The following is a 14,350-nucleotide window of genomic DNA, read 5'->3' on the forward strand; positions in this document are numbered from 1 at the left end:
CTGCTGCGTTTTATCTTTTACTTCAATTTTGAGTTTTTTTATTTATAAATAATTTGATTCAAAGTTAACAGTGTTTTGTGGCATGTTAAGTGAGGACACTTAACAGAGTTCACCTTCTGTTAAGTTAGAGGACACATGTCAACAAAGTAAGAAGGAAACAGGTGGGAACATGAGAAATGGAAACAGGAAAATTGAACTCCTTTATATGTGGGATTGTGGACACTGTGGACCTACATAGGCGCAAGAAGATATAGCTACACATCCCCTCGCCGTAGAAAGCGTTTCAGATGCCTGAAAGTTGCCCCTCCGCTTAGTTTGGTTGTGCACTCCATCTGTTCGACAAAAGGCCTAATAGACTTCTTTCCTTTGATGTGCAGTGCTTTGTGCATAGTGTGCACTTATGTTTTGTTTTTACTCCTAGCCCGAAATGACGTTGTTTTGGACCAAGAGATTAAAAAAAGAAAAAGAAAGTCTCACTTTTTTGAGAGATTCTTTATGTTCCCACCAAAACAAATCCTTACAAAAAAAAAAAAGATCATTAAATTCATCTTTTTTCTACATCTCCACCGCCAATCTATTTATTTTCTTTTTTTATTCATTAGAGAACTCCTAGTCTTTTATAGAAACTGATTCATCGATCAAGTCTTGTGACAAGGAAGAAAATATTATACCGATCAAGTTTCCAAAGTAAGTTCGAATGTAATTCATAGTTAATCTAGAAAGAAAAAAAAGATGAAACATGCTGCCCTTTTTTTTTGCTTCTTCATCAACCGTCGAGCGAGTTTCGTTTTCGACATATGAATGACATTGGTATTGTTTGATTTATAAGGCTATTTGGTTGTCAATTTTTTTTAAAGCTTTTAGCCTTTCAAAATTGCACCTCCATTGAAAAATTCTTGGGTTCGCCAGTAATTGTGAATATACTATACATGAGTGGATACAATTGGCTAGCTTGCAACAGCTATAATGGCTAGGTTTCTTTTCTCTTTTTCTTTTTCGATCAAACAAATCTTCATAAAATTTGTCTATAAATATCCAACAAAGTTCATAAAACAACATGCATATACACTAAAAAATAAAAAATAAAAAACTTTTTCCGAGGGCCAAACAGCATTGGAAATATTCATTAATATTTTTCAGAGCGCAAATGTTCGTCGGAAGGCATCAAAAAAGCAATCATCGAAAAAGGTCCATTTTCGATGAGCCATCAGGAAGGAAAAAAAAAAAAAAAAGGTTTTCCCAACGGGTAATGGGCGTCGTAAATACTTTAACTTTGTCAAAAATAAATTTTCAAAACGACGACATTTTTGTATTTGCGATATGCTAACGTTGTCGCAAATAATTGGGAAGCTTTGTCGGAAATGTTTTCTTAAATGATGAACTTTTGTTTTTTCTAACAATGTTTTACCACAAAGAAATGTAATTGGAAACATTATTTTCGACTAACCCATGTATTTCCGACAATGTCAGTTCATCTGAAAAATGACATTCTTGATAATACAATCCATCGAAAAAACATATTTTTGATGAAAGTACATCTTCGGAAAATGTTATTTACGACAACACAAAACTATGCAAAATAGGCAAAGGTGTCATCGGAACTATGCAATTATGAATATTTATAAATAATAAAAAAAGAAAAAAAAAAGTAGCGTAGTATATACTCAAAATTCTCATAAATGGAGCATAATTTGTCAAAAATATAAAAATAATATTTCCGATCGAACATCTGAAAATATTTTCTAAGTATGACAATACTAAATAAAACATTTCTTTGGAGAACAATACAAAATTAAGCATTTCTTTAGAGAATAGTACACAATAAAAATAAAAACTCAACTTTGTTCATAGACAAATCAAAACATTCTATCACATACACTCTTATTTTTTTGATCCAATGATTTCCATTAATTCAGATATGTGGAATCATGATTTTAGATCTCCATAATCGAAGGTTATGTCATAAGGAGTCTATAGCAATTTTTGGTTTATTTTTCTTATTTTTATTTAATTTCTTATGAATTGTTTAAGATAAAAGACAATAAATAAAAAGAAAAAGGACACCTTTCACCATCTTATACAGCCAAATGTCAAAAATGCTGAGGAGAGCTTTTAAGAACTGCCACGTGTTAATCTATTATATTTCATATTATTTCTCTATGATTTTACTTATAAAATTTATAATAAAAAATATTAAAATAAAAACACAGAAAATTCCTGAGATATTCTCTTCTATTTAAAGCTCCAAAATTATCATTTTGAATTATAAAAATACAAAGCAATGATAAAAACTCAACTTTGTTCATAGACAAATCAAAACATTCTATCACATACTGTCACATCCCAAGATCAGCTCTGCCGTAACACGATATTGTCTGCTTTGGGCCCCCCTCTCTGCCCTCACCGTTTTATTTCTGGGAACTCACGAGCAACTTCCTAGTGGGTCACCCATCCTGAGATTGCTCTAGCCCCAACTCGCTTAACTTCGGAGTTCCCATGACTCCAAAGCCAATGAGCTCCCAAAATGCCTCGTGCTAGATGGAGGTGGGCATGTACATATAAAGCATATCACTCCCTCTCCGTTGGTCGATGTGGGATGTTACAATCCAACCCCTTGTTGGTAATTTTTAACAACAATATTAAAACCTTGCAAGTGCACAAATCAAATGATAGTATAGTAGGCAAGCAAGGGTCATTCCCACAGATATTATAATCTAAAGAGATGTTTGTCAATGTCACGCAACGAAAACTAAAACACAAGGACTTCCACACACACACCAACACCAAGAGGGGTTTTGATTTGGTTTTGTGAATAAAACAAAACAAGGAAAACAAAAGAAAACAAAATTTAAATTAGAGTTTAAGAGAAATTGGTTTAAAATCAGTCAAGAACAATAGCTAGGACTCACTATCCCAAAAACTTGTTGGTAATTTTTAACAACAATATTAAAACCTTGCAAGTGCACAAATCAAATGATAGTATAGTAGGCAAGCAAGGGTCATTCCCACAGAGATTGTAATCTAAAGAGATGTTTGTCAATGTCACGCAATGAAAATTAAGACACAAGGACTTCCACACACACACACCAACACCAAGGGGGGTTTTGATTTGATTTTGTGAATAAAATAAAACAAGGAAAAGAAAAGAAAACAGAATTTAAATTAGAGTTTAAGACAAATTGGTTTAAAATCAGTCAAGAACAATAGCTAGGACTCACTATATACCTCCAAACAATCAATCAATCCATAAACAACAAAAGATAATCAATTTCTAGCAAGCATATGATGACGACACTCACAACAGGATCATGACATTTGACTCGAGTTGTATGATATGTAAAGTGTATGGCATTTACATCAATACGTGTATTCTTAATTGAAATCTAGTATGGCATTTACTCAAATTAACAATTAAGAATCCATTAAGATCAAAGAGAATATGAATGTCACAAAAACCCTAAAACATGGCATTTGTTATTAGGAATTCAAGAATCGATTTCTCATAACTAGTTCTTAACCCAATTATTCGTTGCAAACAAGAACACATTTAATATGGCAATTGACCTATGTTCTACAACAATTTAATTCCAATACATGCTTCGAAGTTAGCTACTCAAAGAAACAAAATATCAGAATTCACATAACATAGAGAAACCGAAATCATCACTCTTGTAGAAACTGAAAAATCCATTCAAACTTGTTTATATAATTGAAATCATGTTTAGGGCTTCAAGATTAAGCCCTAACTAACAAAAAATTAGTTACTCATGTTCTTGGATGAACTCAAAAATAAATACATAAGAACTGAAAATTAAAAGAAGAAAGGAACAGAAAGAACTCGTTGGCAGCTTTCTCCTCTTGCACGGTTGATCTCCTTAGGATGTGAATCCTCTGTATCGGAGCCTTGGCTGGCCTTTTATATCACTTATATCAGAGTTCTAAACCCTAAAATTGACTGAAAAGTCGTCCAAGAAGTCTTGGTAAACAAGGAATCCAAATAGGAAAGTAAAAATCACAATTCCTAACTCCATAGGAAAATACAGCTCAGCCCAATTGTCACACGATTTGGGGATTCTCGGCCTTGTAGAAAAATCATTAAAAATATATTTTGGAAAGATAAATGTCTTATATTTTCAACCATATATAACACATACTTGAAAAATTCGGGAAGGCTTCCGTTTCTTCACATACACGTAACATGTACGAAACTGTCCTGTCTGCATGTGGGCTAACTTTACTTGTAATACTGTACCAATTGGCTCGGTAGAAAATTCTAGAAAAATCATAGATTGAACTTCAAGATGTTAGCTTTCATCTCCTCTTGTGCTAAAATTCCTCTGAAAAGTTGATTTTCCCTTAAAAACCTTCTAAGAGCGCAGAAAAGCTGAAAATTAGAAGTAAAGTAATAAGCCCTTTTTAAATCTAATTCTCCTATAAAACCTAAGTAAAAAGAGTACATAAGTGAGTATATTTATGGACTTATCAAATACCCACAACTTAGATTTTGCTAGTCCTCGAGCAAAACAAAACGAAAAGTAAAAACAAAAGAACAAAGACTCAAAACAAACAAACAATTAAATTCCCAATATTGATCTCAGAGATAATTACCAATAGTTAACTAACTTCCAAGAAATAAGAAATAAGCAACATTAACTCAAGACATTATCAAAGGGTTAACCAAACTTTAATTGAACAACTTGGAGTGTTGTTTGTGAAATAGCCAACATTAATATAACCACGACGTATGCTTCACAAAAGTTAAATAACCAAATAAGAACAAGCTTTAACTTCAATTCTCACCAAGGATGTTCACTCCAATGAAAGCACTCGAAATTTGACAACGTAGTGTCACTCATATATGTGAGAAGAATCAAATCAATACGATGTACTCACATAATTGAAATAAAAGCACAAGACATGAATAAAAGATCTCATGGAAAGATATCGCATACTTGAAAACATTTAAACCATCTGACCGTAGTCCTTCCACACCTATTCTCCACATGAGGAACCACACTTCTCCTTGGATCAAGTAGGACTGTCACTAAGGTTGTAATAGGGCTTAGGGTGATGGGTGAAACAAGAAAGAGACATAGATGAACAAACGAAGTCTAAGGGCTAAGTAAAGCTTTCCATGAAATTATAACATCTTGCACTTTAGCACACAATTTTATCTTGATACTATCTTGAATTTTTTTTTTCTTTCACATTTTTTTCTAACTCCATTAGCTTTCTAATCAACCCATGTAACAAGTGTTAGGCCAATAACTCCCAAGCTAGATAGCTTTAGGGTATTAAGTGTAAAACACTCCTCGGGCTTAAAAATTCGAGTTGAAAAGGCTTCGGAATCAGACTTTTTTTTTGTTTGTGAAATAGTATCATATACACATGATTGAACAATTTGTGCAATTCTCCCTTAGCCATGAAAGTGCTCTACAAAACTCCTGAGAAGGGTGTAGGATAAAAATGCAAAAGGTTTAGGAGGAGAATTGGGTAAAGAATGATAAAGGCTTACATAAAAGGCACAAGGGGTTGACTAGGGATAAAATTGATATAGGTTGGCTGGAAAGGCTCAAACGAACGAAACAAGGCCTATATCACTTCCTAGGATATCCATGTGGTTCATGAAATATGCCTCAAATAGATAATGAAAGTAGTTCTAGCAAACAATTTAAACATCCTCAAGTACTTGACCAAAACAAAGAATAATGAGATCACAACGACTTGTAGACGAGAAAACTAAAGAATAGTATATAACACTCAAGGAAGAAAGGTATAGGCTCAAAAGCTCACATAATAAGGGTTGTACAAGTCTACATTAGCCTCATATTAATATGGCTATGTGCAAAAATATTTACCAAGTTTAATAAAAAAAAAAACTAAGGCAAACACAAGGATAATGTAAAGAATTAATGTCATGCTCACAATTCCTTACAAGTTAATTGTCAAAAAAATTCAATCTCATCATAGAATTGGGAAGTGACTACTACAAACAAATAAAAACTTAGACTCAAAGTTAAAGAAAATATTTTTAGGTTTTTATGACATTTTTTTGATTTTTGATTTTATTTTATTTAAAAGAAAAAAACTGAAAACAAAACAAAACAATAGAATAAAAACTAATTAAATAAAAACCAAAAGTTGAAAGGGATTGAAAATCAATCAACAAAGCTGCAGTTCTGACCCAGGCGCAAAGAATGACATGTATCTCACAAAATACTTGCCCAAAGTTCACATTCTTCATATGGTTGAATTCAGATTGAAAAAACAAAGAACGCATCGTGGGCCAAAATACAAAAACAGCAGCGGAAAAGGACAGAATTTGAAACAAAGACAGAGGACTGCTGCATACATTATGAAACCAAAGAACTCAATCACCCACAACTTAAAACAAACATTGTCCTCAATGTTAAAAACAAAGAAACATAAGTCATGCAAATTCATTTAGAGAGAGAGAGAGAGAGAGAGAGAGAGAGAGAGAGAGAGAGAGAGAGGGTGTGAGAACTTCCCGGGTTTGTGTAGATGTATGGATGAGCAAAGCGTAGAATACGTCGAAATGAGAGAGGATAGATAATGAGACGAACTCAAACACCCACAACTTGTGTCTTTGAATGCCAACGGACCCCTAATAGCTCCTTAATGTAACACCCCGAGTCCAAATTTAATTACCAATTTAAATTATTTAATTGAAATTATGAATTTACCCTCCAAGTAGGGGTAATTTGGTCATTTCTTATATGGAAAGATTTTGGGGCAACGGGTGGTATGGTTATGTAGATCGTACTGAGATGAATCCGTAGACACGTAGTGGGCTTAAATCGGAGTTGTAACGAAGAAGTTACGAGCAAAACATCACAAGTGGCAAAACCGTAAATATTTCAAAATGGGTTTTTAATAAAAAAAACCTGAAAACACACACATTCTCTCTCGCTCTCTCTCTCCTAGCTGGGCTAGCGCAGAACCCCTCCCCTTCCCGATTTTTGAACAGCCGAGCGGCTCTTGGAGCCGTCGCCGCCGCCGTGGTCCACCACCGGAGCTGGGTCCGGTCTTGAAATGACCGGTGAGGCCTCACCGTCCTAACCCACCCAATCTCCACCGCTAACAGTTTGCGCAACCTCCGAATTTTGCTAAAAATCCAGCCGGATTTCGAGCTGTTTTTTCTTCAATCGTTTCGGACGCCTCCGGCCACCATTCCAGGCAATCAAGGTATGGATTTTCGACTATTTTTCATGCTCTAGCTGATGGTTGGGGTAGGATTTCATCAATGTTGAGCTTAGGTAGTTTGATTTTCAAATTGAAATTCTGCCGATTTTGGATTTGCATTTTCGGCCACTTCCGGTCATTTTTTGGGGTAGGTCCAAGAACAAAAGTGGTTCCAAATAAGGTGTTATACATAGGGTAGGAACCTTGAGCCGTGATTTTGAGAATTTCCAGCGATGTCTAATCGCTTTGGACACCCACGCGCTACCGGCGCGTGGACACTGTAGAAAAAGGGCATTGTGTCCCGATGCGATCGCCTTGTTGTCTGGAGTGCGTAGGTGTGCTCGGATTTCAATTTGTATACCGTTTGAGTCTAGAACGGATATCGCATATTGTGCATTATCCGGGTTCAATAGGTTTGAACTGCTGGATAGTCTTGAATTTAATATATGCCAATCTAGACATTCATAGGATCATGTAGGAATTTACGGAGTGTGGATCGGAGTCCCGGATGTTCCGATTTAATAACTTAAAGTTTGTGTTTTACAATAACCTTCCGATCGTGGGATCGTGAGCGATCCAACCGTTCGATCGGGACCAAACTTGCAGGACATGTGTCCTAAACCTTGTAGAACCCATAGGAACTTTCAGATCGGAATTTGGAGGTCACGAGCCCCGTCGGTCGGTTTGACCAAGTTTGGGTAGGTTGATCCTTAGTTGATCGTGAGTCTTCCGAGGTAGTTTTACCTTCCTGGGAGGATTATAATGACCCTAGATGCTGAAGCGGATGTAAATTATATCTTCTCTGTTGTTGATGAGTTTGCGAAAGTAATTATGCACCGCAGTATTTGCTGGGAGATGTTGAAAAAAGTAGGTCCTTTTTTCTTTTTGCTTTTATTTCATTTTATTATTTTTAGAAGTATGTTCATGAATCTTTATATAGGTATTGTTTATTTATTAGGAATGGAGAAAGTCATAAATCATAGAACTTAGTTAGGGCAATTAAGGAATTAGAATTGGGTCAACTACTCTCCCCTAGTTGATCCATTCTTGATTTTAAGGTTATTAGATTATTGAAATTGGTACATAGGTGTAAGGGGTAAAATTAAAGGATAATCTAGCTGACCACAAATTAGACCAACAAAATAATCCAATCAAATGTATGACTAACCAACAACTAGTCCCAGACCTAAGATCACACATCAAACAACACACACATTCAACAAACAAATCTCATTCCCGTGCAAGTCTAGAAGATAAATTATGTGACAACCTAGGTACTCAGAAGGACTCATCAATCACAAGTAGATTCTTACAGAAAAAGTAATCACAAGCTCGACAATCCTAGGTCTATTTAGGAAATGAGCATTACTACCCTATGCAACATTCTTCTCCAAACTTAATTGAGCCAGTAGCTTGTCCTTCATGAAAATGGCAGCTAGTCCTTCATGGAAATGGCAACTAGTCCTTCATGTAAATGGCAACTAGTCCATCAGCTTCTTCACCTCATGGCATCGCAACTCAGCTCCTGATCGAACAAAACAATGAAATATAGATTTTGAGATGAAATGGTCAATTTCTTCAAAATGAAGATTTTAAAAGTAGTACAACAGATTTCAAAAAACCATTTTCAAAATCTCACAATGAAAAACGTAGACTTCACCAAGTAAAGAATGCAAAGTAAAATTACTCTAAAAAAATTCTCAATAGGTGAAGTTGATTTCAAAAATAGAAGCAAATTTCAAAAGCTATTTGAAAACCTCAATTCCATAAGCCATGAATACTCTCAGACAACCCAAAGAGAAACCTAAGTTTTCCAAAATGGTGCAAATAGAAGAGATGAGAGATTGAAACTTAGATGTGCAAACCTATGGTTAGATTTTCTAAAAAAGAAGTAGCTTTCAAAATGAAATCTTGAAAACCCATTTCCATGCCATGAACACTCTTAGACAAACTAAAGAGATAAAAACTTCATATCACTAAACAAAAGTTTGAGAAATGAAATACCAATGAAAGCCCCAAAAGGAATTCAAGAACCCATGAACTCTTCTCCCAAAAAGCAAAACCTAATTTATGCACAATCTCTCACTAGAACTCTCTCTCTCTCTCTCTCTCTCTCTCTCTCTCTCTCTCTCTCTCTCTATAGAAACCCATATTAAAAATGTAAAATGAGAGAGTCGATGAGTCCATATCAGCTCCAACCTTTTTGGCAAGTCAAAAGGACACTTGGCAGCCAATGATTGGATTTATAATAAGCAATCACGTGCCTTGATTAAAAGGAATTACTTACATGAAAACTAGTGATGCGTATAGGAGAACACTATAATGCATGCAATGTAGACATAAAAATATTACCTTCATTGAGATTGGTTGCATTGGACAATTATGAAGTTGATCTGAGCCATAGTAGTCAAATTAGCACTAACTTAAACTAGCCTAAATTCTTTGAGCTTGATCATACGTATGAGATTATATGTTTATCAAGGAAAGCTAAAAACATTAGCTAAACAAAACCTAACAATTATGGATTTTAACATAGAACTCACAGGATTTTTAATTCCTTATGTATCAGTAAATGTAGGGGAAATAAGGAATTGAAATAATTCAATACTATGTGTTAATAAAAATAGGATAAGTAAAAACTATAATCATTCCAATATTTAGTACTCAGTGGTAGAGTCTGAGCTGGTTTCAGAAGAAAAACGATGTTCAACAACAATTTCTTCACTTAAAATAAGGCCAAGAATCTCCTTTATTGAGATGGGATCTAGACGTAGTCTAACTAGAAGTAGCAAAAGCATCATAGTCAAAAGGAAGGCCATGTAGGGCATGAAAAATAAAATCTGAGTCATCAAGAGGAGCATTAGTTGCAACCAAGCTGTCTGCAAGGTGTTTGATGTTCTGAAGATAGTTGAGCATGGGGAGAGGTCCTTTCTTGATGGTCTGAAGCGGAGATTTGAGTTGCAGCAAAGGGTGAGATGTTGTCAAATTGACGAAACTTTTTTTCTAGTTGAGCCAACCCTCTAGCTGTTCATGAGCCTACAATGTAGGCGCGAATGGTCTTAGATAAAGAAGCATGAATCCGAATGCAACACATGCAATCCTTCTTGATCCATGGGTAAAGGATGGGTTCTCTTGCATGGTGGGATGACCATCGGCATCAAGGAGGAACTGAGGGTGGACATGGTTCTCTGCCATCAAGGAGACCTATCATATCATAGGTTTGAAGGATAAGGTGAGCTCTTTCTAGAGCATGTAATTGTCTTTTTGAAGCTTAATGGGGAAGAGGTTAGACATGTTGAGTTGTCACTGGAGGATGATAAGAAGAAATGGTAGGAGCTGGGGTGAAAAAAAAGGATTTAAAGAAAGGGTTGGTAAAGTCGGCCAGTTTAGGAAGTAGCACATTGTGGTGTGGTGTGGAAGGAAGTTGAGATTTCACCGCACAATCAATTGGCAATGGGGAGTAGCCTAACTAATTAGGAACCCAGGCCAGGTCCCATGACAAACACTCACAACAAACCAAACTTGAAATCCTACAACCTAGTAGGACAAATACCACTAAAACCAAAAGATAGTTGGTGTTAGTTTGTATGGTTCCATCTATAGAAATTCTCTCACAAAATTTCATAAATGCAGGGGAAAAAAAGGGCCTTAAAACTGAATTGGATTATAGCGATGTTTAGTCTTTTATAAGGACTTAATCAAAATTGAAATTTATGTGAGGATTAGGATTAAATTTTCTGATATATATATATAGGTAAAGGAGCTTCAACATATGAACGATGTAGCGTTGAGAATGATCAGCGGTTGTCTCAAGCCAAAGATCTTCAAGGAGAATGAGATGGTGATTGAAGCGGGACAGCCACTTAACTCGATGCTCATTATTACAGCAGGCTCAATGCTGGCGTACAAGCCAATTAGGGTTGCTACAGAGGTGAGTCCCTCAACCTCATTTGAAACTCTTGATAAAGGTATGTTTGTTGGAGAACAACTTCTGGATTGGGCAGGGAAAACCAAAACTTTCGATGACCAACCTGTTTCATTCAAAACTATCTGATGCTCCAAAAAAGTAGAAGCCTTTGCTCTCACAGTTGATGACTTGGAAACTTTAGTGCTCTCCGGACACATCTTTCCGATGAAGTCAAAAGGTGAAGCTTAGACAATCTTTACCTTTTGAAACTTGAAATATTTGGCACTTCTTCTCATTTTTTTTTCTTCTTCTTATTTTGATCATGTAGTTTGTGCTAATTTGAAACAGTTGGCATTTTCAAAATTGCTGCTGACCGGAAGATACGTGAGAAACTAGAGGCGATATTTTGGTGGATGGCAATAAATGGCATTTCTGATGATGTGGCGATAGATATTATACATGGTTTTAGTCAAGGTAAATTGAAAGAAAACATTCATGCTGAAGTGGATGTGAATTATATGTTCTTTGTTCTTGAAGAATATGGAAAAAGCATTATGCGGCGCCATTTCTGCATGGAGACCTTGAAAAAAGTAGGTTCCTTTTTCTATTTTTTTTTTTGGGGGTCCAAAATGTGTTCATGGATCTCTATATAGAAAACTCTTTAGAGTCATATAAAAATAGATCATTGAAAGCTCTATATATAATAACCCAATAATATTACTGTTGTGCAAATAGCTCATTTAGGATCTTGTTGTTGATGGACTTTGGATAAACACAATAATGATTGTGTCAAACACTCACACACACATTGAAAATAACCCAGCACAAATGACACAAGTATTTACAGAGGTTTAGCAATTGCCTACATCCTCTTTGGTGATCCCCTTGAGAAATTTCACTAATGAAGATAGGTTACAACTTTGGTTTACCAATGGAAAACCCCCTTAGAACACTACCCTCACAATCTGTTTCTCTCACACCCCTAGATCAACACCTTGATACTCTTGTGAAACTCTCTCACACTTAGTTTTCTCTCTTCTCACTCTAGTTTCCAGCCACACTTGTTGTCTTGTATCCATTTCCCTTTTATAGACAAGCCCTTGGACCTAGGAGGAAGCTTCTTCTTGCTCACATTCACCCTTCAGCCACCCTACATAGACTTAGAGTTAGGAGAACCAAAAAGCAAGTCACCAATGGCTGCACCTTCAACCACCTTATCTAGAACCAAAGAGTGGAAAACCTTTGAAACAAGTCAACAAACAACCATAAAGTGCCATCCTAGCTTTTTAACAGATTGCCAACCTTCCTAGAACTCAGAAATGAATTAGGAAGTCCTTGCAATTAGGTAGAAAGCATAGCACAGGAAAAGGAGTCTAAAAATGCATGGAAAATCAAAACAGCAAGACAGACCGATCGCTTTCTGGTGATTTCCAAGTTTCACATTATGCTTCGAAACGACCGATCAAGCCTACCTGGAGACCGGTTGCTTTCTCCGAAACTTGCTTATTTTAGGTGAGCCAATTTTCCAACAATTACAACTCTAAGTCAAATTAAATTTTTGAATCAAAATGCCATGAATGAACTTGAAAGCTCTACAAATGATGCCATTGAATCTCTCTTTTAATTGCTAACCCTTTTTTTCCCCACTTGTTTTCTATATTCAGATGTTTGCTGCTAGGGTTTGTTACAAGAATAATATCTCTCTCACTGTCATTCATTTACACAAAGGAAAAACGTATATATTTTCCTATATATATATAAGAAATCTATAGAATTAGAACAAAAGAATACAAGGAAGAATAAGCCTTGCCTCATCCATATCCCTTCCACATAGGTACTGTGTGAGCTGGCTACTTGCTGGTTCGGGTGCAAGTTTGTTGAGTGCCCTTAAGTAATTTTTTTGTTCTCTTTCTAGCCATTGGATGATTTGATTGTTTTGTTTCTTAACATACCCTCTGAAGTAGAGTTGTGTTGAGACAATGATAAGTTTGGAAATCAAGTGTTGAAATTGGCCTTTAGGTAAGCTCTTGGTGAAGATGTCAGCAATTTGATAAGGAGAGGAAACATGGCTGATGGAAATAGAGTTACTAGTGACAAGTTGTCGGATATAATGGTAGTCAATTTCAACGTGTTTGGTGCGGGCATCGAATATGGGATTAACTGAGAGAGGGGGAGGTTTTTCAAGGAAGAAATGTAAATCTCGACAGTAGTATGTGATTAGGCACCATGTTCACTCTCTAAAGAACAAAGATTGACTTCTTAAAATTGTGGTGGAGCTCATCCACAAACCATATTTATTTTTAGTTTATTTGGGTTTTAGTTGGTGTTTGTTTGTATGGTTGAGCCTATAGCAAACGATATATTTGAAGACGATGGTATTATGGGAAGAAAAAAATCAATAAAAACACTCAGTATGCTGTGATCACTACTACATTTTACGATTTGTGCGACGAAGACAATTTCGTCGTGCAGAGTTAAATTTGGTCGCACAAACTCAAGCGCGACAGAAAATTCGTCGCGCGTAATCTGTCGCGCAAAGATCGTGAAGAAAGACTTTGCGCGACCGATTGTATCACTCGTCACGTAAATTTGTGCGACGGTTACCCTTCGTTACACAAAAGGTTCAGAGACAACGCAATAGTTCGTCGCACAAACTTATGCGCGACGAAAGAGGGTTCGTCGCCATAACGATGCGCGGCGAATAATATTCGTCGCGCAATACGTCTCGTACACATTTGCGGCACCAAGAGTTCTTCGTCGCGCAATTCGTGTCTACACGTATTGCGCGACGAAACAATGTTGTCGTGCATACGTTTTTGCGTGACGAAAATGTTCTTCGCAGGATACGTGTCGTAGATATTTGCGGCACAAAGAGATCTTTGTCGCGCAATTCGTGTCAACACATTTTGCGCGACGAAAAACTGTTGTCGCGCAAATCCTTTTTGAGCGACGAAAATATTCGTCGCGCAAGAATAAATTATATGTATTTTAAAAAAATGAAACATTTTTATTTCGTAATATATAAATTTGCGCGACGAGAAAGATTTCGTCGCGCAAAATTAATATATATAATTATTATTTAATTTTAATATTACTTTTTATTTTATTTTATAAAAAAATAAATTTGGTTTTTTTTTTTTGGGTAATAAAATGAAATTCCAATAAATAAAAAAGAATTGTAAAGAACATATTTATTATATAAAATAAATGTATGCTGCAAGAGAAATATTTAAAAAATAA

At 35.8% G+C, this 14,350-nt stretch overlaps 1 long non-coding RNA gene across 1 annotated transcript; it reads left to right on the forward strand.

Moving 5' to 3' along the window:
* LOC109948883 lies at positions 6,835–11,842 on the forward strand. Its single transcript, XR_002271336.1, has 3 exons — positions 6,835–7,206; positions 10,958–11,348; positions 11,459–11,842. It is a non-coding gene; the product is annotated as an uncharacterized LOC109948883 (long non-coding RNA).

This window comes from Prunus persica, chromosome G4 (assembly GCF_000346465.2).
Source record: "Prunus persica cultivar Lovell chromosome G4, Prunus_persica_NCBIv2, whole genome shotgun sequence".
Classification (NCBI taxonomy): Eukaryota; Viridiplantae; Streptophyta; class Magnoliopsida; order Rosales; family Rosaceae; genus Prunus; species Prunus persica.